General features: G+C 47.8%; 2 long non-coding RNA genes across 3 annotated transcripts; one reads left to right on the forward strand and one right to left on the reverse strand.

Annotated features, from left to right (window-relative positions):
* Nucleotides 1-1278: 1278 nt before the first annotated feature.
* On the reverse strand, nucleotides 1279-3736 carry LOC124646624. Its single transcript, XR_006986408.1, has 3 exons — nucleotides 3651-3736; nucleotides 2475-3436; nucleotides 1279-1782 (listed from the first exon to the last, which is right to left on the reverse strand). It is a non-coding gene; the product is annotated as an uncharacterized LOC124646624 (long non-coding RNA).
* A 16005-nt stretch (nucleotides 3737-19741) lies between these two features.
* LOC124646623 lies at nucleotides 19742-21705 on the forward strand. 2 transcript variants are annotated; one of them, XR_006986407.1, is made up of 3 exons: nucleotides 19742-20118; nucleotides 21047-21224; nucleotides 21650-21705. It is a non-coding gene; the product is annotated as an uncharacterized LOC124646623 (long non-coding RNA). The 2 variants fall into 2 exon arrangements; XR_006986406.1 differs by having other exon boundaries at nucleotides 21645-21696.
* The last annotated feature ends 5255 nt before the right edge of the window (nucleotides 21706-26960 follow it).

The following is a 26960-nucleotide window of genomic DNA, read 5'->3' on the forward strand; positions in this document are numbered from 1 at the left end:
GACAGGGATGACCACTACACAAAGATACTGAAGGATAAGCTGCAGACGATTGACAGCGCAGGTCTCATCCACGAGTAATCTTCTTCTGGGCGAGAACTTGCTCATGTGATTCCTGGTTATGAACAGGTGTTTCTGCAAAATCGTCATACCAGGACCAGTCCACCGTGGCCTCAAACGGACTGAATGGACCAAAATGTTTCGGACGAACAAGTTCTTGTACCACTGTACCACACTTTGCAACTTTGTGTATGAATTTGCACATAGAAGACGAGTTTGTGTACCCTGGGTGTATATAGCTCTTTTAATTGACTTGGATTTGGTATAACTTTTTTCAGTACTAAATTCGAGTCAATTAAAAAGAACCAAATGAAGTACAATAATTGTACATCAGAACAAGACAAATATTACTTGCCAATTGAGAGGGCGAAATAGCGCAGCTTCCTCTCACATGGATTCATCAGTCAGCTCTACGGCCCAAACAATTTAAACAAGCACCGCCTCCCATCCATTGCCGCATGTACAGGCTTTTAACCCCAAAGCTAATTAAGCTGCTACAACAACAACGCTCACCTCCTCTTCATCTCCAAATTTATCTACAGCCTCACCTCCTTTCGACCTTTGGGTTTATATATGGTCACACGCACACAACAATCAGATAACATGATGATGATGATGATGCTAATAAAACCCAAATGGAGATCTAGTCCCCAAAAATTACAGCCAGCAACATATAATACACAGACTCCAGCTCCAGGTTTAACACTCCAAACACCGCACACTCAACACGCGGGAAGAATACACAAACAGGTGATGCATACAGCTGCAATCCAGCTAAAAACCATGGCTGCAATCATCTCCTCCTCCTCCTCCTCCTCCTCCTCCTCCTCCTACTACTACTACTACTTGGTACCCTTGCACAAGACCAAAACATGTCCGTTATCTCTACAGCAGATTTAGCAAAAATGAATACGACACCATCTTGAACAAGTAGATACTACATGAATGATCATAGCGATTTGACAGCAAAGCATTCATGCAACCAACAAACTAGATAAGCCTGAGAATTAAAAGCAAATGGACATAGCAAATCTATTCTAGGAATCAAACTAAAAACTGGACCGACGTGACATGATTTTCTCATCACATTCTTAATTTGTTTCATTACCAGTACATATCCATTTGTGCAAACTGGGGGTTAATTTTGATGTTCCCTGAAAGTTTCACATACCACCACAATCCAGTTAGTAAACCATAGGCATCAAATCTACAAAACATGGATATCTCTTCATTCCTACCTAACTAGATCAGCTCTGGTAGTATTGTTTACGGAAAAAACAAAGACACTGTAGTAGCCAACACACACTTCAGCTAATGGATCAACTACATCAGGTCCAGCATGGCATCCCCTAAATTCTCGGACATCCACATTGATTGGCAAATACAGCGAGCAATTCACAAGACCAACTCATCTGGCATCCAGATATACAACAGCAAATGAATCTCATCTTACTGGCTGCCGTTCTACTCCTTGCATTGCAAAAGAAAAGAAAATCATGTGTCACCAACACATGAATTAGGTTGCAGTAACAACCACAATAGCACTTGAAACAGACCAAGGAGAGAGGGGTTCATACCTCACAATTGCAGAAGTGATCCGCAGCCACCGGATGGCCTCAGCGGAAGCCGCCGATGATGTTCACCACCATGTCTCCACATGTTTGCCCTCAGAGGCCACCTCCCTGTACCCCCGATTCACTGCAACTCCTCGGATGTGCTCTCAACCTGAAAACGTACAGGTTATTAGTACTGTCCCGCCATAAGCAGCAATTCATAGAGTTGTTAGCACTGTCTATGCAACTTCCTATGCACCCACTGCCTATGCACACACCAATTTCCATTCATGCAAGCAATATTTCCCTACTGCTACACACTCAACAGTTATGAAAGAACGAATTTTCAGCAAAATACTTGCAGTAGAGGACCTCACCAGCAGCTAGAGGTTAGTGAGGTGGATGCAGCAGCATGGCGTGGTCGTAGACGGCAGCGGCGAGGCCAGGGACGTACCCGGCGGCAGGAGCGGCAGCTCGTCGTGGCTAGGCCGGCCACAGGATGGCGGCGAGGGCAACCACCAGCGGGGCTGCACGCTGGTTCGTTTCTCCACTCGCTCGCTAAACTAGTACTCCCCTCAAGTCCCTTTTAATTGACCCGAATTTAATACAGTTTTATAGTACTAAATTTGAATCGATTAAATAGAACCGGATGGAAGTACTAATCATGATAAACGGCTACATACACGCACACAACAATCAGATACATCATGATAAACGGCTACACACATAAATGGAGATCTAGTCCCCAAAAATTACAACCACCAACATTATACACAATATTTCAAATACTAACTACTCCAGCTCCAGTTTTAACATTCCAAACATCAGAGTCCACGCAAAGCTAGGGAAGAAGCACAGCCTCACCTTAAACATGTACACAAACAAGCAATGCATCCAGCTACATTCCAGCTACCATGGCTGCAATCTTCTCCTCCTCGATACCCTTGCACAAGAGGAAAACATGCCCGTTATCTCTACAACAGATTTAGCGAAACTGAATACCACAGGATTTTGAACAAGTAAATACTACATGAATGATCATAGCAATTTCAGAGCAAACTATTCATACATCCAACGAGGAGGAGAAGGCTGCGAATTAAAAGCAAGTGGACATAGTGAAACTAGGAATCAAACTAAAAACTGAACTCATGTGACATGATTTTCTCATCAAGTTTTTCATTTGTTCATTAGCAGTACAGATCAATTTGTGCAAACTGGAGGTTAATTTTGATGTTCCCTGAAAGTTTCACATACTACCACAATCCAGTGAGTAAACCGTAGGCATCATAGCTACAGAACATGTACATCTCTTGATTCCTACCTAACTAGATCACCTCTGGTAGTAGTGTTTAAGAAAAAACAAACACACAATAGCCAACACACACTTCAGCTAATAGATCAACTGCATCAGGTCAAGAAAAAATCCGGCATGGCCTCCGATAAATTCTCGGGCATCCACATTGACAACACAACGGCAAATACAGCGAGAAATTCACACAAGACCAACTCATCTGGCATCCAGATATACAACAGCAAATGGATCTCATCTTACTGGCTGCTGTTCTACTCCTTGCTTTGCAAAAGAAAAGAAAAGCATGTGCCAACAACACATGAATTAAGTAGCAGTAACAACCACAATAGCACTTGAAACAGACCGAGCAGAGAGGGGTTCATACCTCACAATTGCAGAAATGATCCGCAGCCACCGGAGGGCCTCAGCGGAAGTCGTCGATGATGTTCACCACCATGTCTCCACATGTTACCCCATCAGAGGTCACCTCCCCGTACCCCCTGCTTCGCTGCAACTCCTCGGATGCGCTCTGAACCTGAAAACGGACATGTTATTAGTACTGTCTAGCACCGTCTATGCACATAAGCAGCAATTAAATCAAACAATACGAGACCATCAACGGTTTCTGAACACCTACTGCCTATGCACACACCCCTTTCCATCCATTCAAGCAATATTTCACTACTGCTACACACAACAGGTATGAAAGAAAGATTTTTCAGCAAAATACTTGGAGCAGAGGACCTCACCATCAGCTAGGCTGCTAGAGGTCAGTGAGGTGGATGCAGCAGCATGGCGTGGTCGTAGACGGCAGCGGCGAGGCCAGGGACGTGCCCGGCGGCAGGAGCGGCACCTCGTCGTGGCTAGGCCGGCCACAAGATGCCGGCGAGGGCAACCATCGGCGGGTCGACCTGGTGGTGCAAGATAGAGGCCGCCGGCGTCGATATCCTGCAGGTGCTCATCCTGGAGGATGGCCGGCAGGCGCTGGAGCAACGCTACGTGGTTGCCGACGCCCGTGCAGTCCCCGAGGTCGCCAGCGTTGGTGAAGGCCGGGGTTTGCTGGCCGGCAGCATCTGCCCGCGCGGTGAAGCCAGATGCCGTGTCGCCTGGCCACCATCCACTGTCGCGCCGCAGCCCGCCATGGAGGAAAGATCGAAGCTTTCTACAGCCGGGATTCTAGGCTAGGGTTTGTGTTTGGGTTCGATTTGGTGGTTCCAGTCGGTGGATTGGAGAGAGGAAGGAGGTGGTAATGAGGCGGTTGTCGGCGGGGAAGGGAGTGGCCGGAGATGGCCGGGATCTAGGCCGGCGGCGGAGGTTGAGGAAAGGGTCTGGACTCTGGATGGAGGAGAATGCAGCTGTGGGTGGGGGAAGGTGGATTTGGCGTGATGCGACTTTGGTCGCTTTGTTTTTGTTTGGTTTGCTGGACTCAAATTTCGTCTCGCGCCAATCAGGCTCAAAATAATTCGCGCCTGTCGTGCTCGCATTTCGTCTCCCGCCTATCGGCCACAAAATAATTTGCGCTTTCTGTACTCCCATTTTGTCTCCCGCCTGGCCATCTTTCCAGGCCACGTCATCGATCCGTGGCATATGCCCCGGATCAACCAATTCGTTTAGATCCAACGACTCACTTCTCACGTGTCTTTTCTTCCTAACACTAGTATTGATGGATGAATTTTCGTTTCCCGCTCGGCCCAAAATGAGCATTGTGCCATCTAAAACCAAATAAACATGGCATAAACCTACTTTTCATATGTTTTGACCATGGTACATAAACCTACCAGTCATGTGACGCGTGTGAATGCATGTAGTCAATGGCGGAGCTAGTTCACTCTTGGAGCCTGGGCAAGATCCAGGAGTTGTGGCATTAGCAAGTGATTACCAGGAAAACAAGACAATGAAAACTGTGGTGATGTAGTTAAATTAGTGAATCTTTCACCGGCAAAGTCCAGGCAACTTCCTAGGCTCGCCGGGCCTTGGATCCGTCACTGCATGTAGTAGCATCTCCATATGTGTTACGCGGTGTCACAGACTTGCACCCGTGTCATATATATGCACACACCATCGCACTTGTCAAGTAGGTATAAATTCTCAGGCACTGTTTCCGAAATAGAGTCCGTTGAAAAATTCCATCAAGGCATGACATGTCTGGGGATAACACGGATAGGCGCAGAAATCTTAACGGGAGCAACCGAGGCATGAGGATGTGGAGGACATGCGGAGTCGAGACTGCGCAACATTTATCGACATTATTTCCATGTCACTAGTAGAAAGGCAATATCTAGTCTTCCGTAATAAAAGGGACCACGAATCGAGATGATGCCTTGAGAAACCCTCGACCTAAAATGCTAGACTCTAAGAGCTCCATTAAGGACATAAAATTGTCGAAGGCTCACCGGAGGAGGGGTAGGTTTGGAGTTTGTCGGTGGTGAATTGGTGATCAGTGGGAGGGAGGAAGATTTTGTGAGGTGACGGGAGGCCACATCGACAATGGGAGACTTTCGGAAGAGATAGTACAGACTAGTGGAAGGTTCTATAGGAGCACTTCTGCTCCGGTGCTCCTCCCCTGGAAGAATTCTAGGCGCGTCAAATATAACTACGATGGAGATCTTCACATACCTATTCGTAAGCCAAGGCACGGTCATAATTTCAATGTAGGCCCACCATCCGTAAACCCCTGTACAGGCCCGTATGGCCCGCGTTGTGTTGTACCTCGTTTTTTACGTATCTACGGTCACGCGCGTGTATCGAAATAGAAAGGTCCTATAAAGATCTTGCTCACGTGACATCTATATTTTTTTTCGCCATGTACACATACCGTATCAATATAGACAGGTATACATGTGTTGAATATGGGTTTCAGCGGACATAACATAGGAAAAAAACCAACTATAACCTTTTAACTACGTTTAGGGGGGAGCACCGGAGCAACACTCCTGTAGGAGAGAGACGGGTCAAATATGGTAAAATTGGTGGAAAGGGAAGAAGATACAGGTGAGCGGGCCGCATTAGTGGTGACTAAGAGGGAGTACATGACATCAATATATTATTATGACGGTCCATGTACATGAAATAATAGTCATCCACATTGGCACATCATGGGTTTATCATTGTGATAATAAAGCTTATCAATTGAAAATTACATAAAATAATAGATATAACTATTCATGCATGGCGTAATAATAGATTTAATGAAGTATCATGCATAACTTATAAAATAAATACCATGTAAGTGCCCCTCTATCCACCCAACCTCTCCTCCCTTCCCCTCCCTAACCCTATCCACTGCCCTCCCCATCTCCCCTCCCGCCGTCACCGGATCCCAACGGGGTAAAGCTCGTGTGGGGGAATGATGGTGGCGGTGGGATGTCCCTCCGATGTGGCTCGGAGGCGCAAATTCGATGAAGGATCTTGAGCGAGCACCTCGGGACAGCGTGTGTGTGGCCATGGCATCGTTCACGTAGCGGTGTGGCCTCCTCCACCTTCAATGTTGAGGGGGAGACGATGGTAAAACTGCTAAAGTGGATGAGGATGCCACGATCGACGATGGCGCCCGTGGGTGAGACCTTCCTCGGTGGATGCGTCTCTCGCTCCATTGCTTATGGGGGAAACCTTACATCTGGGGAAGGCCACCATTGCGTTGTGGCCCTCGCTGGAGGCATGGTGGGGGCTCCTGGATCGGATGGTGGCGACGTATGCGTCGTAACCCCCAGTGGGGGCATCATATTTGGAGACATTCATCAGCTGAACGGACATGTGTATGGCTTGGTGGCTCGACATCAGTCTCCTCCTGTTTCTCGTGTGGGGGCCAAGGTGGAGCGCGGCGTGTCATATACCATCTACGACGACGAGTCTCGATGGCATTGTGCAGCGGGGTCTCGGTGACGGTCGTGGGATGATGGAATTGCAAAGGACGGTGGCGTCATTTGGCACCATGGAGGTGTTGACGAAAGGCCTAGAAAGGTCAATGCATATATATTTATCTCTCTTAGAGATGGGTTCACGGAAGACGGAGGTAGCAACCTCTACGGCGTGTACACTAGTGCGTGCTGAGGGTATGCTAGACCGTTTGTACGTGCTCCTTACTCGCCAATTCGAGGTTTGTGATGCTTTCATTTTTTTAGATGATGTGTGTTGGTGTGATGTCAGGGCACTAGCCCTATTCAGGATCACCCCCTTCATCAATAGGTGTAGAGATGTTGCTAAGATGGTGGCTTCGAGTTGATCTTTGTATCTCTCTTGAAAGGCTTCATTTTTCGAAATGGGAGCATCGCCCCAACCTCTGCATCCAAAGGATGCACACATCTTTTGTTTATTAAATTATTCGCAAAGCCTTACGAGGGAGATACAAAGATCAACTCGAAGCCACATGTCCAGCGACAACTCGCTATGCCTACAAGAGAGATGAAGGGGGTGACCATGAACAGGGTCATTACCCTTACAATAGACCAACACACATCATCTAAAACTGAATGCCTTCCCGAGCCGCCCATTGGCGGGTGAGAAGCACAACCAGTCAAGCGGACCCTGAGCGCACGTCAGTACACACGCCGCAGAAATCGCTATCGCCGTCTTCCTCGCACCCATCTTCAAGATGGATCACCGCATTGACCTTGCCAGACCTGCCGTCGATGTCACCATGACGCCAGATAGCTCCACCATCCTGCACGCGTCCAATAGTCCGTGCCCGTCTTCGATAACCTGCAACTCCACGCCGCCGAGAATCATCGACGTCAACGTGGTAGATGAACACCACTCCACCAAGATCCACCTCCATCCAGCCGCTGCTCCAAAAATTATGCCCCAAGAGGTAGAACGACACATGAAGCGACGTCATCATCCGATCTGGGAGACCTGGATCTAGGGTTTCCCCCGGAGCACCACGAGTGAGTAGCCGCAGACTGCGACGACGATGCCTTTAAGAAGGAAGCGACGCTTAACGCCGCCATCGCCCGCCAATCGTGGCATGGTTTTCACCGACAGCCGCTAGTCCCCAACTCGGCAAGAGCCATCATAGAGGCCAGCAAAGATGATGCCTTCGCAAGGGAACGACGCCAATAGCCGCCGCCAACATCCACTAAGAACAAAGTCAAGGCGCGGTTTTCACCAGTGGCCCCTTCACCGCTAGCTCGTCGTCGACTAGATCTTCATCGTCGGAGCAGACGGATCTCATGATCCGCCACCCCATCAACCAGCCGACCACCTCCAGCGAAGGAGGAGGCCGCCACCACCATGCCAAGGACAGCCGCCCATGGCATCCTCGTGCCTCGGAACGAACCCAGAAACATGCACGAAGCCGACATCGTTGTGACCGTAGCAGTACGATCGCAGCCCACCCGAGCCCGTCAAGACCAAGATCGGACCCGAACCACCGGCACCGCCACCGCCACCGCCCGCCAAACGATGGAGATCCTCTCCCTCCTCTGCTCGCCGCCGCTCCTTGGCACCGCTGCCGACAGCCCGATGCGGATCGCCGCCGCCGGAGACGCGAACCCGCGCCCCCACGGATGTCGTGGCTGAGGAAGTCCACCGCCGCCGCCACGCCTCCAGGGCTTTTCCCGGCGGCGCCTCCGGCAGCGGCGACGGGAGGAGGGGAGTCGCTGGAGGGGCCGCCCGGCGCGGCGCCGCCGCGCGGGTGCGGGAGGAGATGGGGTGCCACTTGTGGTTCAAATGTAGACGACACCTCTTGAAAGGCTTTATTGACTAATCTAATAAAAAAAAGTTATGTGCATCCTTTGGATGCAGAGGCTGGGGTAAAACCTCCATTTCGCAAAAAAAAAGCGCCCCTCTATCCCTCTATCTAGTAGTCCCCTCAACGTCTACCCCACATATTTTCCTTAAAAGTGGTGATTCCATGTGATTTTACTCTTTTTATGTTATAATAGGTCATATGAACAAGACCAAACCAAAAAGAGTCCGAGTTTTTACAAGACTTGGGTCATTTTTGTCGAAGTGGTAGTTTTGCTAAACAAATCTATAATCTTCTTCGGGATAGCCTGTTTTGTGAAGCGAGTGACTTTTACTATTTAGCCCACCTTTACATACCTATATTATGAGACATTCCCAGGGGGGAACTATTTTCGACCCGTCGACGCGTGATTTCATGTACCCCCTATTTGGAGGGCCCCGCGACCCTAGCTTTTCATCGAAAAGTGGTGATTCAAAGTGACTATGAAAACGAGAAAGGGTTGTCGACCCTTCCTCGTGTGATTTCATGTCCCAGTACTCTTCATGAAGTGTCATTCACATTTGTGTATTGGCTTTCAATCAATCGCATAAAGAATTGTTATTTTGGACGGAAAAATCCCACGCTAGTAGGAAATTGCTTATAAGGGTCAGCATGTCGGTGGCATGGCAAGTCCTCTCCGGTCCACATGTAATATCAGTGGTGTTGCCTCGTTCGGTGCGCCACCGGTATTGACCTACCAATGGCATGTATGAACTAGAACCATGACAACCATGTGTGGGCCCCACTTGGCCACCCGGTGTGAGGAAATTACTAGAGTGGATTCTTTCACGCCGTTAAAATTTTCTAACCCATGGCGTGACTTTTTTACGCGCCACCGAGAAAATTTAAACAAATTTTAAAAAATAAAAATGGATCGCGGCCTAGCCCTGGTGACGTAGCAGTTGGGCCACGCCACCAGGTGCACTATACCGGCCTGAGCAACACCCTAGCCCACCGGCATGCACGCCATCCGCTCTAAGCACGCCCCCGCACCTCTCCTCCATGCAGTCTCTCTCTCTCTCCCAACCATCCACTCTAGTCCATGCACCGCTGCCTCGTGGCCCACTCCACATGCACCCCCTTGGTCCTCTCCCCAGCTCGCGACCACCTCCTCCTCTTCACGGACCTCTCTCCGTGCCTCCGCCTCCCGCGGCCTGTGTAGTCGCCCCGTCTGTGTCGCTTCCCCCGGAGCCTCATGTTGATTCATCACCGCCACTTCAGTAATAACACCATTATTTTATGTCCAGAAATTATTTGTTCGCGTGTCACCTTATGAACACTTCACCGAAATATTTGATACCGGTGGTCTTTGGCATGCCACCGGTATTTCAAATACCACTAACGAGACACCGGTGGCGTGTCTAATCCACGCCACTTAGGGTGGGTTTGCTACAACATCGGTAGCATTTTCTATACTGATGGATTTCACTTTGTTTAGTAACGCATAAGTACTGACTTCTTGAACAGATATCGGTACCGGTCATGTCATAGTCCTCGCGAGTGCCTACTACAATCTCAGCATGGCCAGGCAGTTTCTACTTTCTTCTGAGCTCCGCTGGGGACGAACTATGTTCATAGTTCGGGCATAGGACTGTTTGGTTCTCCACTGGGGACGAACTATGTTCAGGAATGTGTCGTCGATGGGTTTGTAGGGGCGACCAACATCAATAGGTCATGGTGTATGGATCTTGGCGGGCTAACAATCACTTCTTTTTATTCCAATTCACTCTTGGAGCCGACGTTGGAGTACACCTAGTGTAAAAGTGTGGAATTTCAACACTCTGACTCCTAAGTTTGGAAGCTTGTTGTCACGTGTGATGCCAATCATTCCCATGTCTGTTTATATTATATTAGTTATTGTATTCATTTTCGTGAATGCAGTTCCAATTAAATCCGTTGATATCCGTTTGATTCCAACTAATCCGTTGATTGTTCATTATTTTGTTGTATATACTTGATGAGTATGGTCTATCATACTCACTCTTGCACCCTCGTGTTTTTCTTAATGTGGATAAAAGATATCGTTGTTCGAGGAGTAGGTTGGACAAGTGGGAAGGAAGCAAGTTAGAGAATTTAGTAATAATTGTGATGTAAATGTAAAAGAAATCATGTTAAAATGAGCAACCGAGCTTCTTGAGATCCAGTGTTATTTTATGAAAGGAGATTCTAAGCCTTGCGCGCAACGGTTGCTTCGCCCAGGACGGGTCTCGAGGCGTGACATTCGTGAGTTCCGCACCAAAAAATAACCGCATCCTCACACCTGAGCGAGATCAGCCGAATTTTACATAAGAGTAGTAGGATGGAAAATCCATTTTTTTTTAGATCAAGTGATGGAAAATCCATTAATAACGGGATGTTTTTTAAAAATGCATGGGTAAAGAATGTACTTGACCGGCCACACAACTTAGCAACGGGGATACCACAACAATGTTTTGTACCCATATACACCTTTAGGAAATAATAAGTTGGACTTTGAGGAGACCAACATAGTCCACATATACAAGTTTCTTTAGATCTTATGCTTTACACCATCTATAAGTTTTGTTTCTAAAATGTATTAAGTTCATTAAGTGCATCATTTCGCATTAGTGTTTCGTGAATTAATTATCACCGGTTTCAATACAGTTGGTCGATCTTGGATCAACTTTAGAGCATCTCCACCGGCAGCCCCAAATAGGTGCCGGCAGGGGCACTGACACCTTCGTTTGGGGGACACCAGCACATCATCCTCTATTTGGGGACGCTGCTCCAACACCGGTGCCCCCAAAACGGCGGCCCCGATAGAAGTTTTTTACACAAACTACATATTATGCTTAGAGTTTCATTTTAATGTCATTCAAGATCGAGGAATGAATAATATTTTCGGTCAAATCCGAGTAAAACATTATTCACTCCTCAATCTTGGATGACATTTGAAATCAGCTTATCTCTAGCCTACTACCTAGTGGCCACCCGGCTCTGTGGAGGTGGACGATCGACCGGAGCTCTCTCCGGTGCTCTCTACCCTGTTCCTCCGTCGTTGATCCCCCGCAGCTCTCTCCGCCACGAACGTCAAGTAGGCGGCTCTATCTGCGGCCACCGCCTCCTGACGCAGCTGCTGCTCCAGCTTCTCCCACCGCCGATGGTGATCCAACTCCTGCCTCTGTAGCCGGAGCTGCATCTCCGCCAAACGACGCGCCTCGTAGTCTTCATCCTGACGTTGCGTCTCCTCCCGCTGCAACCGCCGCAGCGCAAGCTCCTCCCACCCCATCTGCCGCCGTGCCTCCCGCCGCCGCCGCGCCTCCAGGAACTCCAGCCGCTCCGCGTCCTCGAGCGCCACCCGATTCTCCTCCTCATGGCACCGTCACTCCGCCTCCCGCCGCGCCTCCCTGCGCTCCCTCCGCTCCCGTCGCTCCGCCTCCTGGAGCTGCCGCTCGCCCGCGTTGTAGGCATCTACTGTCGTCGCTAGCGCCGCCTCCTCCCACGCCTCGTACTCTGCGAGCTGCGGGTCCGCCTCCAACACTTCTACGGCCGCCTCTAGCACCGCCTCGTCCCACGAATCCCACATTGTGCTTTTTTCTAGGGTTTTTGCAGCAATGGAGGGGGAGGAGGGATAATATAGATCGCCGGCGAGGCGGGAAACATCCCGCGTGGGGTCGTGGCGGGAGACTTTCCCGCGCGGCACCGTGGCGGGAGAGTTTCCGGCCAGGCGTCATGGCGGTAAAATATCCCGCGCGGCGCCCTGGCGTCACTGACAGGCGGCACCCACGCCCAAAAAATTCATCCTCGCAAGGCGCCGGCGCGCCCGATTCACGCCCTTCGCGAAGGGGCCGGCACGGGGCTGTCGGCGATTCTATTGGGCTCGAAAATTGGCCGGCGCCGTTTGGGGCGCGCCGGTGCGAGCCCATTTTCGCTCCCGGCCCCCAAAAAGCTATCGGGGGCGCCGGTGGAGATGCTCTTAGGCTTGTAATAACTGAATGGTGTCAATTTTGCACAGTGTTGTTTGCCTACATATCATAGTAAGATGTCTTTTGTTCCGTGTTTGCTTTTCATGGGCAATTCAGAGTAGAAATACAAAGTCGACAGAGAAAAGGAAAGGAGTTCTTTTCGGAATCTATGCTTGCGGGAAAGGGGCACCAACGAGCAGTCCTACTCTCGATAGACGGATCCGGCGGGAAACTACTGAAAATTTAGAATGAGCGGGACAATTTCCAAATTGCGGGGCGAAAATTTGGAAAGAGCGGGAGCTTTGGCGCAAAAGTTTGGAATGAAACGAAACGCGTGACCAAAAAGAAATCCCTACCCAAATTCCTCTCCTTTCCCAAATTCCCAGCCACGAATCCCCTTTCTCCCCGCGCCGCCGCCTCCTTCCCGCCGGCCACCTCGCCGTCCTTCCCCAAGCCCTAGCCTCCTACCGCACCACCTTCCCCTTCTCCCCCAGTCCCCGCGCCTCCCTTGCCTCCCCGCGCCACCGCGAAACCCTAGATGAGCGGCTGCTGGTCCGGCGTCGAGGAACTCCGCCCGGTGCTGGCACTCGCCGACGCCGCCGACCGGAGCAAGGAGAGGCCCTCGTCCAGTCGGAGCTGCACCTGCCTTGGGCGTCCATGACGACGTCAGGGCCCAAGCAGAAGCAGCAGCAGGACTCCTCCACGGCGTCCACGTCAAGCTCGCCAGCCATTGTAAGCTCATGTTCTCCTCCACTCCCCTCCTCCACACCTCGATTCCATCTTGCTGAAGCTAGTTCTCGTGCAGAAAAGGAGGTGATGGCTGGTCTACCCAACTCCTGATTGTGTGTGGTCGCCGGCACTGCAAGGACAGCGCGCTTGAGCTGCTGCAGCTGGGCGTCTCCGGCTCGCCAAGATCGATCCCGACCACCACGACACCCACCAACCTGAAGGTCCTCTCTTTTCCCCCCTCTTCCTGCCGTGCTATAGCCTAGGTTGTTTCCCCAGGATTGATTTACTCGTAGGCTGGCTCAGTAGCTCGCCCCGATCTATCTATCTAGCTTGCTGTTACTTTTACTTTTGTAACGTGCTACCCCATTATTGAATCTTGATGAAGATGGTAACATTTTCAGTTGAAATTGTACTGAAAAATCATGTAGCCATGTTTCAGGCTGTAAAGGGCATGCAATACTTTATCAATTGACGGTTTTACAATCTTCCTAAGGCTTTGTGCTAATTGTTGTTGCTGTAGCAGCAGCTAGGTTGATATCCTTGTGTCGTGGATAAAATCTGCACACTCTTGTCTTTGTTTGTTTATTACATGAATTGCATAAACAAATAATCCAGGAGTACCCTGGATGTTTTTAGGTTGATGACATGCTATTTAAATTTGTGCTATTTCCTACTGTAGCATCTCTCTCTCTCTCTCTCTCTCTCTCTCTCTCTCTCTCTCTCTCTCGTGCCTTCCATTGTTAATTTGCCTTCAATTGTGCTTGTTATACAACTCATCATATATATATACTGTCTTTGTATATACTAGCACACTTTGATTTTCTAGTATACTTGTAAAGGATGCTTCTAATTCTTGTGTTTCTTATCTGCAGATGCTTGCCCACTGTGTCCACCTTGGCCGAAAATCTGGGACCTCGCCGTTATGCAGTGCCGGCCTCCCTGAGTTCATGCTGCTCGGAGACGTGCTGCCGGTGCCTTCCCCGACCTGCTGCCTCTGGCCACGTGACGCCGCAACATCTGTCCGATGAGTTCACCAACTACTGATGTCGCCGTAGGGGAGGACCTGCAGCTCGCCCGCAAGCACGAGGAGGGACACTCAACTACCGTCGCACTGAGGTAATCTTGCTTTTATTCTTCAACCCATACCTAGTGGTTCAATATGCATGTATGGTTGTTGCACATGCTTGATATGTGCTCAATGGTGTGGTTTATTGCTAAAGATAGGAGGATTTAAGCTGCTGCAAGTTAGTGATATCTCAGCTAATTGGCATTCTGTTTACTTTTCATACTAATCTCTGTACGTTACATGGAAAAATATTTTGAGCTAGCAGAGGATTTTTTGGTGCTTGCTGAATGTGCAGCTGTGCGTGTTCCTGTTGATTTACATAGCATTGTGGCTGATCTGGTTGTGCAAATTCGAGTTCTGTAACATTTTGCACATCATACAGGCTTAGTTGGATTCCAACATGAAAACTAAACCTGAAAGGTTGTCTTATTGTAATCTGGAGTTTAGTTTTAATTTTCAGGGTTCAATGCCTGCTTACTTGTTGTATTGGGTTCGGTTCACTTCTGCACTTCATTTCACACATGTGCTTCGGTTCTTTTATGCACACAGTTTTCCTATGCTGAATATGAATGTGGTTCTTCTCTCTTTGTAATAATGAAAATAGCCACAGATGGCTTGGCTACAACCTGATTCCTTTTTATCTTTCATGTATAGGCTGGGGGTAAATGAGCCTTAAATCCTTGATATTTTTGTACCAAATTTGCAGTCATGTGAAATATACCGTTGTATATTTGTTTTGCTGCTGTCTAAATCCTTGCTATGTGTAAGATGCTTGTATACCATGTTGGTGAGATCAATTTAATTTAATTTCGCAAAGCATATAATGGATAATTTGTTATGTCGTGATGGATCATTGTATGTGCATCATTGTGCATTCTGTTGATCTGGTTACTGTTTTATGCCAGTTTCTTGATCTATCCATATTTGTTAAATCTTCACTAAAGCTGGCCATCATGTTTCTTTTGAAGAGGATGACTAGATGACACAGCCAGGGAAAGCTGGTTGGAGGGGATGTGGCTCACCACGATGGCGATCATGGCGTAATAGGGTGAGCCCTCCTCCTCCTCCGGTTTGCAAGTCCCCGACCTCTCCTGGGCATCGGCCTCGCTGCCAGTCTAGATGTCCCATCAGTCTAGATGTCACCTGGTTTCTTGATCTGACTACAAGCTCCTCTTCTTCCTCTCTTAAACCTTGATTCAGTAATGTATACGCCAAGAGGTCCTCCCCTACGGCGACATCAGTAGCTAGTGTACTCTAGATGTAGGCATGTGTTGTTTGTTATAAATGTTCAGTATTTATTCTGTGAACTATGATATGCTGTGCATCTACTTTGGCTTGACATTCATTGTGCACTCTCACTGTTTTGTTTCCCTAATTTTGGTCGGGATGTGCTAGTAAAGTAACAATGTCATGGTGAAAAATTGTACACCATTGCTTGATTTAAAGTTGCATTGGTTAATTAGCTGAAGCAGATGCTTTCGTTTCTCAAATAAATCTACTGATCTATAGCTGACCAACACCATGTGTTTGTTTTTGTTGAAGGATATCCAGGTTAGCAGAGAAGCTGGCACACATCTAGCAGCAATAACCTGCTGCATCATTGTCACTTGTCGGAAGCTGGAAGAAGAAAACAGATCTGCATGCTGCAGCCTTGGTCGTGCCTGCCAGCTCCGAGAGAATTTTTGTAATTCATGTTGTGTTGTAATGGTTAACCATCAGTGTTTGTCCCAGAACTGGAACTGATTTGATGCCACGTGTTGATCTGCTGGCTTTGCCTATGACGTGCTGGTTATGCTGGTTGAGTTTGAGTCTTAAAATACTTAGATATGCAAATTTGTTTCTTGCCTTTTGCTGTGTGCTGTGGGTGTCTCAGAAACAGGGTAGGTCATACCAATTTTTCTGATGCCTTTGCTGATTAGTTGGCTTGACTAGTGACTATGTATTTTCTTAGCATCACACAGATCTGTCTCTCACAATGTCCGAATGTCCTCTTGGCAGAGAAAATTCTCAGATTTTCCAAGAGAAACTTATGGTTGTGGTGAACCTTAATTGTCAAAGTGATTAAGCTTGCTTTATTTCTTGATCTGGCGAGAATCATCTCGTGGTGTACATTGTCATGCCAAGCTTTTTTACCTTTTTTTTGAACAAAGCAAGGCACTGAGGGCGCCAACCAAGCTTTTTTACTTGTTGAATGAAAATCTTAAACATCCTTGTATTTCCTTGATATCAACCATGATCTGGCGAGAATCCACGTTTGTCTAGCTATTGAGATTGGGATGTGAGCTAGCCTTTAGTAGGCTAGTAGCTAGTTTGCCTATTCGAACTTGCCCCCACTCACCCAAAGTTTGTTTGTGTTGGCGCCGGAAGCCGGGGTTGGGTTGACGAAGACTACAGTAGAACGTAACCGGAGGCAGCCTCCTTCGTGGCGTACATCCATCGGAGGCTAGCCACACGCTTGACTAGAGAATTCGGTAGAAAAGGTTGGCAACAGAGTCAAACAGGTTGTGCTAGGCGAGGCATGAGACAGAGGCCGAACGCGGTTGTGCTCGGAAAGACGTGAGATAGAGGAGAGAGTCAACATTGAATACAAAAGTCTAACAAGGAGCAAGTCCGGGAAAAAAAAAATCTCACACTTGTGAGAGATAGAAATAGAGAGAGAGGAGACTTCCATCTCCCTAGAAATGCAATGACGCCACTAGACCTACCCAAGAGAGAGGAGACTTGGTATTTTATGCTTACAATTTGACATAAACAATAGGCTTGGTTAGCTCATTTGTACTGAAAACAAAGCAAGTAGCAAGAGAATAAAATTGGTCTCATTTTTTTTCAAACATATGTGAATGTTTCCACTACTATAAAGCGGGAGTTTCGTTGTGATAACTGTATTTTTGGGTTATTAACTTATAACTGTTTGAATTTGGCCAATTTGTTTCTTAAATTAAATGGTAAATGTATATTATTATATCGGTGGTATTGGTATCATGACGACAACCGTATTATAACAGTCACAGTTCGGGCATAGGACTGTTAGGTTCTCCACTGGGGACGAACTCTGTTTAGGAATGTGTCGTCGATGGGCTCGTAGGTGCGACCGACATCAATAGGTCGGGGTGTATGGATCTTGGCGGGCTAATAGCATGTCCAGCCATGTCCCCGGGAAGGCCCCAGGATCACTTTTTTTTCATCCGGATGGACGAAAACGGCCCAGTCGCGCCCCCGGATCCTCGTTTTCGCCCGGATTTGGGCTTTCATCCATCCGGTGAGCCCAGGTCATCCCCGCTCCCCGGGGAGCGCTCGGGGAGTCCGGAGGAAATGAAAGCGCGGGAAACATTGAGAAAACTTCCCGCGCGGCTGGTGGCCCTGACTTGTCAGCGAGAAAGGCCGATCGTTGTCCTCATCGCATCGTCTTTCGCGCGCTACCAAAGCTTCGACGCGGCAAGTAATGTCGTCGCCTCGAATTCGCGCTTTTTGAGATCCAAACCCATGACGCGTCCTTTCATGTTATTTTATGTCACGCGCGCGACGGTTGCTTCGTCCGGGACGGGTCTCGAGGCGTGATATTCGTGGTCCGCAGTTCCGCATCAAAAAAATAACCGCATCCTCCCACCTGAGCAAGATCAGCCGAATTACTAGTAGGATGGAAAATCCAACATGTTTTTTTAAATGCATGCGTGAAGAATGTACTTGACCGACCACACAACTTAGCAACGGGGATACCACAACAATATTTTGTACCCATGAACACCTTTAGCAAACAATAAGTTGGACTTTGAGGGGACCAAAATAGTCCACATATACAAGTTTCTTTAGATCTTATGCTTTACATCATCTTTAAGTTTTGTTTCTAAAATGTATTAAGTTCATTAAGTGCATCATTTCACATTAGTGTTTCGTGAATTAATTACCACCGGTTTCAATGCAGTTGGTCGATCTTGGATCAACTTTAGGCTTGGAATAACTGAATGGTTTTAATTTTGCACAGTGTTGTTTGCTTACATATCATAGTAAGATGTCTTTTGTTGCGTGTTTGCTTTTCATGGAGAATTCAGACTACAAAGACAAAGTCGAGAGAAAAGGAAATGAGAAGCAAGGTTTCTTTTCGGAATCTATCCTTGCGGGGTGCGGTCTTACTCTCGACAGACGGATCCGGCGGGAAACTTATGAAAATTTAGAATGAGCGGGAGCATAACGAAAAATTTCCAAATTGCGAGGCGAAAATTTGGAAAGAGCGGGAGCTTTGGCGCAAAAGTTTGGAATGAAACGAAACGCGTGACGAAAACGAAATCCCTACCCAAATTCCTCTCCTTTCCCAAATTCCCAGCCACGAATCCCCTTTCTCCTCGGGTCTGTCCCCGCGCCGCCGCCTCCTTCCCGCCGGCCACCTCGCCGTCCTTGCCGCCCCAGGCCCTAGCCTCCTACCACACCACCTTCCCCTTCTCCCCCAGTCCCCGCGCCACCGCGAAACCCTAGAGGAGCGGCTGCTGGTCCGGCGTCGAGGAGCTCCGCCCGGTGTTGGCACTCGCCGACGCCGCCGACCGGAGCAAGGAGAGGCCCTCGTCCAGACGGAGCTGCACCTGCCTTGGGCGGCCATGACGACGTCAGGGCCCAAGCAGAAGCAGCAGCAGGACTCCTCCACGGCTTTCGCGTCGAGCTCGCCAGCCATTGTAAGCTCACGATCTCCTCCACTCTCCCCGATTCCATCTTGCTGAAGCTCGTTCCCGTGCAGAAATGGAAGTGATGGCCGGCCTACAAAGATCCTGCTAGTGTGTGGTCGCCGGCACGGCAAGGACAGGCCACGCGCTTCAGCTGCTGCAGCTGGGCGTCTGCAGCTCGCTAAGATCGATCCCGACCACCACGACACTCACCAACCTGAAGGTCCTCTCTTTTCCCCCCTCTTCCTGCCGTGCTATAGCCTAGGTTGTTTCCCCAGGATTGATTTACTCGTAGGCTCAGTAGCTTGCCTGGATCTATCTATCTAGCATGCCGTTACTTCTACTTCTGTGTTATGCTACCCCATTACTGAATCTCGATGAAGATGGCAACATGTTTGTGTGCATGACCATATGACACACGAGGATATAGCTGTACATTTTCAGTTGAAATCGTACTGAAAAATCGTGTAGCCATGTTTCAGGCTGTAAAGGGCATGCAATACTTTATCAGTTGACGGCTTTACAATCTTGCTAAGGCGGCTTTATGCTAATTGTTGTTGCTGTAGCAGCAGCTAGGTTGATATCCTCGTGTCGTGGATAAAATATGCACTCTTTTGTCTTTGTTTGTTTATTACATGAATTGTATAAACAAATAATCCAGGAGTACCTGGATGTTTTTAGGTTGATGACATGCTATTTAAATCTGTGCTATTTCCTAGTGTAGCTTCTCTCTCTCTCTCTCTCTCTCTCTCTCTCTCTCTCTTGCCTTCCATTGTTAATTTGCCTACAATTATGCTTGTTATACAACTCATCATAGATATATTGTCGTTGTAAATACTAGCACACTTTGCTTTTCATTTGCAGATGCTTGCCCACCGCGTCCACCTAGGCCCAAAATCCGGGACCTCGCCGTTACGCCGCGCCGGCCTCCCTGAGTTCCTGTTGCTCGGAAATGTGCTGCCGGTGCCTTCCCTGACCTGCTGTTGCTGGCCACCATGACGCCGCACCATCCGTCCAATGAGTTCACCAGCTGCCGATGTCGCCATAGGGGAGGACCTGCAGCTTGACCTGGGGCTGCCTCAAGCACCAGGAGGGACACTCAACTATCGTCGCATTGAGGTAATCTCGCTTTTATTCTCCAGCCCTACCAAGGGGTTCAATATGCATGTATGGTTGTTGCACATGCTCGATATCTGCTCAATGGTGTTGTTTATTGCTAAAGAGAGGAGTATTTAAGCTGCTGCAAGTTAGTGATATCTCAGCTAATTGATATCTGTTAACTTTTCATACTAATCTCTCTGTACGTTACATGAAAAATTATTTTGAGCTAGCAGAGGATTTTTTGGTGCTTGCCGATTGTGCAGCTGTGCGTGTTTCTGTTGACTTACATAGCCTTGTGGCTGGGCTGGTTGTGCAAATTCGAGTTTTGTACCATTTTGGGCATCATACAGGTTTAGTTAGATTCCAACTTGAAAACTAAACCTGAAAGGTTCTCTTGTTGTAATCTGGAGTTTAGTTTTAATTTTCACGGGTCAATGCCTGCTTACTTGCTGTATTGGGTTCGGTTCACTTCTGCACTTCAGTTCACACATGTGCTTCGGTTCAGTTATGCACACAGCTTTCCTATTCTGAATATGAATATGGTTCGTCTCTCTTTGTAATGATGAAAATAGCCACACATGGCTTGGCTAGAACCTGTTTCCTTTTTGTCTTTCCTTTATAGGCTGGGGGTAAATGAGCCTTAAATCCTTGCTACTTTTGTACCAAATTTGCAATCATGTGAATTATACCGTTGTATATTTGTTTTGCTGCTGTCTAAATCCTTGCTATGTGTAAGATGCTTGCGTACCATGTTTGTGAGATCAATTTAATTTAATTTCGCAAAGCACCTAATGGATAATTTGTTATGTCGTGATGGATCATTGTATGTGTTGTGCATACTGATCATTGTGCATTCCGTTGATCTGGTTACTGTTTTATGCCAGTTTTTGATCTATCCATATTTGTTAAATCTTCACTAAAGCTGAACATCATGTTTCTTTTGAAGAGGATGACTAGATGACACAACCAGGGGAAGCTAGTTGGAGGGGATGCGGCTCACCACGACGACGATCATGGCGTAGCAGGGTGAGCTCTCCTCCTCTGGTTTGCAAGTCCCCGCCCTCTCCTGGGCGTGTTGGCCTCACTGCTCCACCGACCACAAGCTCCTCCCCTTTCCAAAAAAGGTAGCAGTTTTCTTTCTATTTCCTCCTCTTAAACCTGGATTAAGTAACGTATACGCCAACAGGTTCTCCCCTACGGCGACATCAGCAGCTAGTAAACTCATTGGATGGATTTTGGTTCTCTAGATGTAGGCATGTGTTGTTCTATGATGTGTCCAGTAATGTATACGCCAACAGGCCCTCCCCTACGGCGACATCAACAGCCAGTGAACTCATTGAACTGTCCAGTATTTATTCTGTGAACTATGATATGATGTCCATGTACTTTGGCTTGACACTCATTGTGCACTCTCACTGTTTTGTTTCTCGAATTGTGGTCGGGATGTGTGTCGGTTCATTAGCTGCAGCAAATGCTTTCGTTTCTTAAATAAATGTACTGATCTAGAGCTGACCAACACCATGTGTTTGTTCTTGTTGTTGAAGGATAGCCAGGAAGAGGACATCCAGGTTAGCAGAGAAGCTGGTACACATGTAGCAGCAGCAGCAGCCTGCTGCATCATTGTCACCTCTTGGAAGCTGGAAGAAGAAAACCCATCTGTATGCATGATGCAGCCTTGGTCGCGCCTGCCGGCTGAGATATCAGATCCGGCGGAATTTTTGTAATTCATGTTGTGTTGTTATTGGTTAACCATCAGAGTTTGTCCCAGAACTGAAACTTATTTGATGCCGTCCATGGATCTGCTGGATTTGCCTTTGATGTGCTGGTTATGCTGATCTAGTTTAGTCTTAAAATGCTTAGATATGAAAAGTTGTTTCTCAATTTTTGTTATGTGCTGTGGATGTCCTCGAAACAGGGGAGGTCTGGCCAATTTTTTCTGATGCTTGGCTTGACTGTCTTGTTTACCTTTTGTATTTTCTTAGCAGATAAAATTCTCAGTTTTTCCAAGAGAAACTTATCCTGGTCAACCTTAATTGGCAAAGTGATCTAAGCTTGCTTTACTTTTTTGATCTAGCGAGAATCATCTCGTGATGTACATTGTCATGCCAAGCATTTTTACTTGTTGAATGAAAATCTTAAACGTCCTTTTCTTTCCTTGATATGATCATTCATGATCTGGCTTGAATCCCTGTTTTTCTAGCTATCTAGATTGGGACTTGAGCCAGCCTTTGGTATGGAATAATGCGCTAGTTTTGTGATGAGATTGAGAATGGATCACGTTTGAGGCGTGTACATGGGTTGTAGTTTGCCTATTCGAACTGCTCTCTGAGTTTGTTTTTGGTGGCGTCGGAGGCTGTAGTCGATGAAGACTATACTAGGGTGTCACCACCACCGGCAGCCTCCCCTGGGATGCTAGAGGCCCACATGACTGGAGAATTCGATAGAAAAGGTTGGCAACAGAACTGAACATGGATGTGCTAGGCAAGACATGAGGTAGAGGGTGAAAGCGGATGTGCTCGAACAAGACATGAGATAGAGGTGAGAGTTGGCACTTAACAGAAAAGGCTAACAAGGAGAAATTAAGTCCACAAAAACCGAGGGGAAAAAGAAATATCAGCCCACTTGTGAGAGAGAGATGAGACTTTCATCTTCCTCAAACCGAGGGGAAAAGAAATATCAACCCACTTGTGTGAGAGAGATGAGAATTTCATCTTCCTGGAAACATAATGGCGCCACTAGACCTGCTTGAGAGAGGAGACCTCCCTGAGAGAGAAAGATAGAGAGGGAGAGAGAGACCCAAACCCACCCCACGCCAAAGTCCAAAGTCACGAGTCGCAGCGAAATTCGCACGCGGCTCTAGTGAGAAGAGACTCATATATATAGAGAAAGTGGGAGGGTGGAGGAAACTTGGTTCTGATGAGTGCCAATGGGGCAATTAGTGGGCTGTTGGATGTGAAAGGAATGGACGGTTCAGATCAGTGGTGATGGGGTAATCCGTGGGTGCTCGACTTCTGTGATCTGATTGGCGTGGGCAGCCCCTTCATTGGTTTCTGAAAAGACTATGTGCCAATCGATGTAAGTGAACCTGGGAAGACGAGGCCGCTTATGGAGATACAAATACGCACCAAGGAGATGCACAGGATTGCTATTGGTGGAGAAGCGTCCCACTCTCTCTACAAGGGTGGTCTTACTGATCCTGGAGATGGGTTATACCCATCTGCCTAATTCTCAATCTGTTACTTCTTTCTTTTACTGAACTGCCGGATATTAATTACTAATTAATCAGATAAAAACAAGTGCATAACATTGTATGCATCAAGCTCTCTGTTATAATAGCTGATGAAAAGAAACATCATGCTAATAGTTCTACCAGTTGAGCCCCTTCTTCATCTGAAACACATTGGAGTAGGTCGGTCCTTTTCCCTTCTCAACAAGCGAGGAGAAACCATCGATCCTCCACTTGTAGGTATTCTGCACCGCGGTTGAAGGTGCCTCGTCGGATACCTGGTTTGCTCCGTCTCCCTCGGGAGGAGGTGGCACGTCGGATCCCTGGTTTAATCCTCCTTTTGCGGAAGAAGGTGCCAGGTCGGATCCCTTCTTTGCTCCTCCTGCAACAACATTTTTCTTCCATTGAGTCGAAATATCACAACATATAGCAGCTCGGATTATTATTGCCTAATAATAAAAAAAATCTTTACTGCAGGCACCAGTAGCACATGAGTTTCCCATAGCTAGCTCTTGCACTTCCTCTCCACAGTAATCTCTGCAATCGAAATCAATCACCATGCTTTTTAACAACTAACTTATAGTTAAAACATACAGAGTCGTGCACATTAGAAACAAAAATAACACTTCATAAGCCGGTGCAGAACTGCAGTTCTCAAACAGATAATAATTACTGCCAAGAAAGAAGGAAGATTAAGAGCTCCACAAACAAAGCAGATTGATAATTGACAAACGCGTCGCTCTTGATGAACCCATCATATGCAAAAAGCCAAGGTATTGCATTACGAAACCTTAAACTCAACTCATGAAGTAGCTAATCGATCAGAATCGAGTTCGAGCGTAGTATGTGTTGCTAGCAGAGCTGGGGTAGGGAGTGGGGGTGGTGGCGGAGCATACCTCGCCGGCGCGGTGTCTTGCTATCCGAGGTCGTTGGTGTGGTGCTTGAACCCTGAGACGCCACCACTGGTAGAAAAACAGGCTTCCGGGAAGCCCCATAAGTCGCGAAGGTAAAGGAACCGCGACTAATGGGGTCTTTAGTCGCGGTTCGTGTGGCGAACCGCGACCAAAGGCCTGGGCCCAGGGCGCACGGTGGCCAGGCTGGTGCACGTGGGGGCTTTAGTCGCGGTTGGCCAGCCCAACCGCGACTAAGAGTGCCCGAAGGCCTTTAGTCGCGGTTGGCTGGGCCAACCGGGACTAAAGCCCCTCCCTATATATACCCATCCAGCAGCCAACACTTAGCCATTTGGAGCCATTCTCTTCACAAACTTCACAAGTGAGTGTTAGGTTTGCTTTTGGTTCCTCTTATGCACATAAGGTGTTTGATGAAATGCCCCAAGAGCATGAAACAAACATGATATGAAGTGTTGGAGTCACACTTGAGCTTTCTCATTTATTTTTTCCTCCTCGATCGCGGTTAGCAACTTGAACCTTTGACGTGTCATTGATAAAATATGCATGTGTGTGTAGTTCATTGTTTAATTTATATTGTTTGTAGCTAGTTAGTTTAACAAATGCATGATGGTTAATTATATATTTTATATTATAATAATGCGGATGAATCGGCAATGGATGTACGGTAACCGACTCTCCGGCGAGTTCGATGACGGGTTTGAAAGATTTCCTCGTAGTGGCTAATGCGAACAAGCGAGGGGGTTTTGTTATCTGTCCATGTGTTAAGTGTAAGAATCGGAAGGGTTACTCTTCCTCAAGAGATGTTCACATGCACACGCTTCGGCACGGTTTCATGCCAAGCTATAATTGTTGGACCAAGCATGGAGAAAGAGGGGTTATAATGGAAGAAGATGAAGAAGGGGATGATTTCAATGATGAAAGCTATCTTTCTCATTTCGGTGATACTTTCATGGAGGATGTCTGAAGGTGAAGGGGAAGGTGAAGAAGAGGCACGTGATGATCCCGTTGATGATCTTGGTGGGACCATTGCTCGATGCACGGAGACGCTGCGAAACTGAAAAGAGAGGGAGAATTTGGATCGCATGTTAGAGGATCACAGGAAGGCACTGTACCCCGGATGCGATGATGGTACGAAAAAGCTGGGCTGCACACTTGGATTTCGCTGAGATGGAAGGCACGGGCAGGTGTAGCTGACTCGGCATTTGAAAACTTGCTGAAAATGTTGAAGAATATGTTTCCAAAGAATAACGAGTTGCCCGCCACTACGTACGAAGCAAAGAAGGTTGTCTGCCCTCTAGGTTTAGAGGTTACGAAGATACATGCATGCATCAACGATCGCATCCTCTACCGCGGTGAATACGAGAATTTGAATGAATGCCCGGTATGCACTTGCATTGCGTTATAAGATCGAGGCGATGACCCTGGTGACGATGTTGAGGGCCGAAACCCGGGAAGAGGGTTCCCGCCAAGGTGATGTGGTATGCTCCTATAATACCACGGTTGAAACGTCTGTTCGGGAACAAAGAGCATGCCAAGTTGTTGCGATGGCACAAAGAGGACCGTAAGTCGGACGGGGAGTTGAGACACCCCGCGAGATGGAACGCAATGGAGAAAGATCGACGAGAGAGTTCAAAGATTTTGCGAGCTGACGCAAGGAACATAAGATTTGGTCTAAGTACGGATGGCATGAATCCTTTTGGCGAGCGAGCTCCGGCCATAGCACACGGCCCGTGACTCTATGCATCTACAACCTTCCTCCTTGGTTGTGCATGAAGCGGAAGTTCATTATGATGCCGGTGCTCATCCAAGGTCCGAAGCAACCCGGCAACGACATCGATGTGTACCTAAGGCCATTAGTTGATGAACTTTTACAGCTGTGGGGCAGACACAGGTGTCCGTGTGTGGGATGAGCACAAAGAAGAGGAATTTGACCTACGAGCGTTGCTTTTCGTAACCATCAACGATTGGCCTGCTCTTAGTAACCTTTCGGGACTTGTCAAATAAGGGATACAATGCATGCACGCACTGCTTACATGAGACTGAAAGTGTACATTTGCCAAATTGTAAGAAGAACGTGTACCTTGGGCATCGTCGATTTCTTCCGAAAGGTCATCCGAGTAAGAAAGAAAGGCAAGCATTACAACGGCAAAGGCGGATCACCGGCCGAAGCTGCCGGAACACTGCTGGTCGTTGAGGTATTTGATATGGTCAAGGGTTTGAAAGTCATCTTTGGAAAGGGTCCTGGCGGACAATCGGTTCCGAAGGAGGCCGACGGGCACGTAGCCATGTGGAAGAAGAAATCTATATTCGGGAGCTAGAATATTGGAAAGTCCTAGAAGTCCGCTCTGCAATCGACGTGATGCACGTTACGAAGAATATTTGCGTGAACATCCTAAGATTCTTGGGCGTGTATGGGAAGTCAAATGATACAAAGGAAGCACGGCGAGGACCGGCAAAGTTTGAAAGACCACGATGACTCGCATCCGGAACGGTTTCAAGGTCGTGCCGGCTACGCTCGACCAAAGAAGAGAAGGTCATCTTTTTTGAATGCTCGAGCGGTATGAAGGTCCCGTCGGGATTCTCGTCCAATATAAAGGGAATAATAAACATGGCGGAGAAAAAGTTCCAAAACCCGAAGTCTCACGATCGCCACGTGATTATGACGCAATTGCTTCCGATTGCTTTGAGGGGCTCTGCCGGAAAATGTTCGAGTAGCCATTGTG

Source organism: Lolium rigidum, chromosome 4, assembly GCF_022539505.1.
Source record: "Lolium rigidum isolate FL_2022 chromosome 4, APGP_CSIRO_Lrig_0.1, whole genome shotgun sequence".
In the NCBI taxonomy this organism is placed as follows: Eukaryota; Viridiplantae; Streptophyta; class Magnoliopsida; order Poales; family Poaceae; genus Lolium; species Lolium rigidum.